This window comes from Triticum urartu, chromosome 2A (genome assembly GCF_056163025.1).
Source record: "Triticum urartu cultivar PI428250 chromosome 2A, HENAU_Tu73, whole genome shotgun sequence".
NCBI classification, from domain to species: domain Eukaryota; kingdom Viridiplantae; phylum Streptophyta; class Magnoliopsida; order Poales; family Poaceae; genus Triticum; species Triticum urartu.
In genome coordinates, this window is record NC_141874.1 from 737,750,958 (window position 1) to 737,757,905 (window position 6,948).

The following is a 6,948-nucleotide window of genomic DNA, read 5'->3' on the forward strand; positions in this document are numbered from 1 at the left end:
CAGAACAACGTCAACATAATCGCTTGAAAAGGCATCATAGATATAGCGCGTAACCCAAACCACGTTGCACAAATGCAGATAAACTAAACGAAGGAAATGATATCCAGTTTATTTGTTTTCCTCCCATATCTCATAGCTCGGATATATTAGATGGGGAAGGGAAGAAATATAAGAATATAGCATGACCCATTTGCGAGGACTATCATACTCAACCTACACGTAGTTTTGTTTTCAAACAAGTTCGTGGATATATATATAGCATGGGTACATCATTCAGGAAGGTATCCATTTCTTTTGGGATCAGGTACTATACAATAGCTCATGTAGAAACATCTTGAATTCATGTATATTCTTTTTGGTGGTCATTGAAGAATTGTGAACACAAGCTACACTTCAGTGATGTGAAATGTTATGAGTGCTTGGTGTTGGTTGTGGTGTAGTGAGAAATGCATGTTACTTAAACGAGTGATGGAACACATAAAGTCGTGGACCCCTAATAATATTTAAATTTCTGCCAATTCAAGAATACCTTTGGTACCAACAGAGCCCATGATTCTATTTTAGAGTTTGACCAGAAAGATGAGAGCACACTCTGTCACCACCGCAGGTGGGAGGCACCATCCGAAAAAGGTGGAGTTTCCAATCAATAGGCGACACAAAGGTTTATGTTGGTGAAAAGAAAAATATGAGGGAGGAAAAATATTACTTTTCTAAGGCCTCTGTTGTGCGGATGTGCTTATTATAAAAAAAACAGTGTAACAGAGGAGATAATTACGGCTACAGCCTTTTTACTCTCCGGCGTGTAACATGATGGTCCTCGAACTCGCGGATGCTCCACTACTGTCCTTAAATACGAAAATATGCTCCAATATGGTTCTGGTTACGTCTCCCACTACGCCATACATCCAGCCTGATACTACATCACCATACAGTAGAAATGTGACTCCCACATGTCAGTACGCGAGAGATAAATAGTGTATAGTGTCAAAAAACATCTTACATTATGAAATGAAGGGAGTATAACTCAAAAACATAACTAGGAGCGGTTGCGCTCGAACCTGAGAGCCCAGGACATCCGGCAACGTGAGCGAGCCACAAGAGCTACACATGCTACATGTACACTAGTGGTCTATAAAGCTTAATATAGAAAATAAAATTGGGTGGGCATGTACACTTGTACAGGTAAACATGAACTTTTTCTAAAATTTATGTGGATTAAAAAATGTATGTGCCTTCATTCAGGACCACAAGCACGCACAATTGTTGTGCATGCTCATTGTTTATTTTCTCAAATGCAAAATCATTTTTAAAATTGAGAATGTGCAATTTTAATAATGTTTATAGTGGTTTTACGAAATGGTTATACTTTTGCCCAATTATATGCCCAGCTACCAGTTTTCTTCCAAGTTCGTGTTTATGTTTCCTTTTTTATCTTTTCGTTTCAAATGAAATGCAAGAAAATTTTACAATAATTAGAAATACATAATTATTGTGTATCTGAAATCTTCATTTCATTTTCATTATGAGTTAATTAAAATAGGTAAACATGACTTTTAAAATCGATATAGATTTAAAAATAATAAAAATTACATATCTTCGTTCAGGACCACAAGCACTCACAGTTACTGTGTATATTCTTTTTTCTAAATACACAGTTACTTAAAAAGTTGCCAACATGTATTGAAAATTATTGTGTAATCATAATAAATTTCAAAAATATATTAAGAAAATTCAACCTGTACTTAGAAAATCAACATGTTTCTTGAAATGCAAGAATGAGTTTACACAAAAAAATTAATGCACGACGAACATGTTTTGAAATAAATGTTGTCAATTTTTTGAATGCATGACAAACATTTAGGAAAATACATCTAGAAGTTTTTAATACACATGAGATATTTTCCAAAATCATTCTGAACATTTTTTCAAATTGCACAAACACTTTATTTACCTTTCATGGTAATTGTAAAACTTCCTTACATTTATCTTTAAATGGAAAAAAAGATAAATAAATGTGAACCTGGGAAAAAAACAAAAAAAACAGTGGAAAGGGAATGTGATGGAGGCACACTATGTGTTGTGTTATATGTAGGTCAAAAATTAAACCTAATCACAATTGTGATCTGTGGTTAGCTTGTGCGCACATTACAAACAGTGAGCAGAGGTGTCAGGTTCGAACCTCTGTCCTGCAATTTATTTTGATTTTTTTTCTCTCTCTTTTTCTATATATATTGACATCTGGGCCCCATGCTTCTACTGTATGCTGTCATGGCACCAGACTGAGCTGTAGGCGTATCGTGAGACATAGTCAGGACCGTTCTGAGGACCGTAGTGGAGCATTTCACGAGTTTGATAACTGTCGTGTTACACGCCGGAGAGTACAGGGACTATACGTGTAATAATTATCTCATAACAGAGCGACCTACTGGCCTTCTCAGCGTTTGGCTCCGCCCGCCGTTCTCAGACTGACCAGATCTCTTCCATGAAAAAAAAAAGATCTCTTCCATGGTTCCACAGCGCCAGCTTGGGCTTCTCCAACCGTCTGACTTGATCAACCCACGTAACAGGGCTGCTGCTCCGCAGAGTTATATAGACGCCTTATGGTGAATTGGGCTAACATGCACCGATGCACCATGGGCCACACTGCTGCGAGGGTACGCCAGTTTGGTAAAAAAAAAGGTTTAAGGTACGCCATGCGTTTTACTTCCCTCGCGGGTGTGCGCCACAGCAGCGCCTCCTCCTCCCCTTCGCCCAAATTTAGGGTGCTATGAAGGTTGGGGTTCTGGTCCCCATTCTTCCACCTCATATAAGATTTTGCATGATCTTTCATGTAAGAATGCTATGTAAAACTTGTTTGGTGGTGGGATTCTTGTCCCCATTCTTCTCTAATATATGATACACACACTCCTGCGTATTCAAGAAAAAAGGAGTCATACCCGATCTAGACTTATGTTCCTTTCGTGAGTCAGCATCCTTCTGATCTCACTAATACAATGTGTATAGCTGGATTTATCGACGCCACTCGCATGGATCATCTGCAACATTTTATCGCAGTCTGTCTCCACAATCAAGGAAGCTCTGTCCAGTGAAGAGCAAGTTGCAGGCCTTCCTGCATTGCCGCCAACTCAGCTTCAAGGGTGTTGCTGCAGAAGAACAACACATGGGTTGCAGCAAAGATGACCGCCCCCTCCTGCAGAAGAACAACTCTGCTTCAGGGTATGTTGTTGCCCAGAATGTCCATTAATTAGACAAAAACGCTGCCTATTTTTCTTTCAAAAAACGAGCAACACTAGTGTCTAGTGGCATCGGCCCTAAGGACATAATGCCATTGATAGATAACGTACAACCAGCAAAGGACAACTAGGCAACTCCACTAATACAGTAAATACTTGTGGCGTTCTACCTCCAGCGTCACAGGTAGTGTCTCACTAGTGATGTGCCACACAACTCCACGTAGATAAAGTATAAACAAAGTTTTAGAAAAAGAGTACTACAATATATAAGCTCCTACACTGTAGTTCTGAAGTTGTGCCGTAGACTCGTATAACAATTTTACATGGATCATTTTTACAGGGGAAAATAAAAAAATGGATCGGGATCACTCCGCTCGCTAGATGGTACGAACCAGAGAAGAGACTGAAGCCCATCGCAAAGTGAAACAAAAATTCCCCTCCCCTATTTTTTTCAGTTTGACGTCATGATTCTGTCAACTATAAAAGAATTAACTGTAGAATTAGGGCTAACTCTGTTGGTACGATCACAAAGATAACATGAATTATGGATAAGCCAAATCCATTTGAACCTAGAACCTTCTTGTCAGTCTCACGTGACAGTTAATCAAAGCACCAATGAATCAGAGCAAGTCATTAGCACACGAATTGAGATGCCAAAGAACTAGTCAACTAGCAGTTTCATAAACATTTCACTAGATCATGCAGGGAGAGAAACTGAGATTCAGGTCATTCATGTTGATCTAGTAGCAATGTGCCCCCTGGAAATGATACCCTTAAATTTGAGCAGCTAGAGAAAATCTTTGTAGCTAAAATGATGATGATGGTGTTGCTGCTTCAATTGTGGAAAATACTTCATCCACTAGTGAGTGCCCAAGAGTAGGATAAGTCTGATAACATACATGTTCAGGGAAAAAAGCAAGGAAGAACAATATGGTCAGACAAGGTCAAAAATCGAAGCTCTAATCCTGAAATTCATCCGCCGTGGCTTTGAGCATGTTTGTGTACCACCTTGAATTCGCAGGCCGTGCCAAGCTCTTGGAAAAATGCACACCTGGCGTGCTCCGCTTCAAACGATACTACCCCGTTTGCCATCCCATAAAACCATAATACGGGCGTCTGCAGGTTTTCAAGAACGGAAAGGTGTGGTTGGTCCCGGGTGTGTACACACCCGTTATCCTGTCCATTGAGTATCTTTGAGATCTGTGCGTCAGCCTGACCAGGTACAGACTATTTGCAGGCGTATTGAGTTTGTTTTAGCCATTTGTGTCGTTTAAAATGGCGGTGCGCTGGTCATTGGACATGGCAGAGTAGGAAGTAGGCCTATGTAGCTTAGTCCACTGTAGTCACGTGGCTACAGTACCACTCGGTGCATGTGAATAGTAGATGTCAGATGAGCCTGAGCGCCCATTCTTTTACTCGAGAATTTTACAGCTGTTACTGTTTATTAGTAATCCCAACTGAACCAAGTTTACGAACATGTAGACGAGTCAGCTGCCTGTAGTTAACCGTAATTAGTAGTCAAAAAAGCTACCAGCAAGATGCTTCTCACGATGTCGACTTTTGACAAACCAGTTATGAACCAAGTTACTAACGTGTGTAGACGAGTATTTCTTTAGAGTACACCAGCTGACCTTCTTGGTTGGCAGGATGTCAGAGCACTGTTTGCACGTGAAGAGAAAATTATATCGAAAATTCAATATGGGTCATACTACCATATAGTACTATTATCTCGGTGGTTGGTCCTCCTTAAGATCCACGATCATGCATTTATATGACGAAGTATTCAGCTCGGCCACTCATTTTTGCACAGTGGCAGACTAGTTTGTCTGATGTCATTTGTGAGGCCCGGCTAACTCGGCTCAGTACGGTCTTGGCTACATGAGATTTTCTTGGACCGGCGTATACAGCACCTGGTCCGCGCTCTCTCCTCCACGAGCGGGCCCACTGGACAGGCAACGATGCGGGCAGCTGTAGCCTTATCCTCTCCTGGGTCAATCTGAATCGCCATTGCGCAAGGACTTTCACTGCCATGTCTGCTTCTTCTTCGGTTCTTCCTCTGACCCGCAGGTGCCGGGGACCGAGCTGATCCCACACCCCAGATGTGGTCAGGAAGTCATCAGCGACATCTCGACCGGCGGGAAAAGGCCAGGCAATAGGTACTACAGGCGCATCCTTTGGAGTGTGAGTTCCTGAATCTCAAACTCAGATCTGGTTCTTCATCTTTACATCGGTGTAGTTGTTGATTTTTTGTTCTTCTATTTTTCAGTCTCGTCAGTGTTGGTTTTTCGAGTGGCAAGAGATTTATCCTGCTGTGCTGGAGTCCGTCAGATCTCGGTCTCTGCCGCCCCCACCATCCACAGCTTCTCCTGGGCTGTTAGCCTGCAGCACTGGAGCTCGCGTCAGGAAGGAGTCCGAGAGTTCACCGGCTATTCTGTTTTGAATGGATGCGAGCATGTCGCCCCGGCCAAGGCCGATTTCTCCAGGATTGCGCTGCTCATGCTTGCTACTATCTTGATGCTCCATGTGTTCTTGCTAGGCATGTCTGTCCGGACACTGGCAGTCGTGTATTTCAAGTGAGAGGCGCCGTTGGTGTCTTGCTGCTTTTGGGTCGAAAGTTGAGTTAGTAGTAATGCTAGTGTTTGCTGCGTGTGAGTTTAGTTAAGTACTAGTCTCAATTAGATTCAGATCCGTCAGACATTTCGTAGTACTGGAAATGTCTTGGTTTGAATATGTGTTAGCTGGTGTTGGCCTGAAATTGTACATTGTTGCTATGTGCAAATCAGCTTAAATGTCAATCCATGTGTTATGTAGTGGCCGTCATTTAATTTTTACTGCCTTCATTCCAAATTACTTGTCTTAGATTTATCTAGATATGGAGGTATCTAACATTAAAATGAATCTAGATACATCCGTATCGTATCTAGAAATCCAAAACAAGTAATTCGGAACGGAGGGAGTACTTTTCAATGCCATCATCCAATTGTTTCTGCCGCTCGGTTTTAACTGCAACAGAGCAGCATGCTAGCCATGCGTTCACCCAGAGAGCCTGCGCTCTGTCAGCTAGCATCCATCCAAAGCCCGTCAACCAGAAAAATATTCTGGACCATGGTCTAGGATCTATCTTTCGACAAGTACCGGTGGTCCAACTCCGTCAGCTCTGTGAGTTTCTGGCGGGGGCTGACCCACGTGACCCCCCCGTATTCACACCGTAGCCCTGCATCATACGGTGGCCCCCGCGCCAATTCCTCCATTTTTTGACAATCGCACATATAGCATTGAATGCGCCAAACATGCCCGATCGGTGCCATCCAACGGCTCGGATAGTGCTACTATATGATAGTACGACCCATATCGCTGCTCTCATGCCATAAGAGGTAAATACATTGGGAGTCTTAGAACTTGCACGCGACGGTCAGTTTAGTGCACAAATTTGTAAAATACGTGATTTTGGTTATCAAACTTGCGTGAGCGTACAAATACGGTCACATATCCCGTACGCAGACGTATCCAATGCTTGCTTGGCAGGCCAGAGTGTGCAAGGCCCACTGTCAATGACAAGATGGCACTCGGTGCGACATGTTCTTGCTTAAAACAGCCTCGCCTTTGTTTATTTGCAGAAAAACAATCATCATTGGTACCAAAAATACGCTCCAGCGAGGAGCGAAATACAGAAGCGCGGGTGGTGGGTCTTCGGTCTAGCTAGCTCAGGTACGCA

At 42.4% G+C, this 6,948-nt stretch overlaps 1 long non-coding RNA gene across 1 annotated transcript; it reads left to right on the forward strand.

The window, feature by feature from the left end:
* Positions 1 to 5,063: 5,063 nt before the first annotated feature.
* Positions 5,064 to 6,028, forward strand: LOC125527026 (uncharacterized). Its single transcript, XR_007291942.2, has 2 exons — positions 5,064 to 5,414; positions 5,500 to 6,028. It is a non-coding gene; the product is annotated as an uncharacterized LOC125527026 (long non-coding RNA).
* Positions 6,029 to 6,948: the final 920 nt, after the last annotated feature.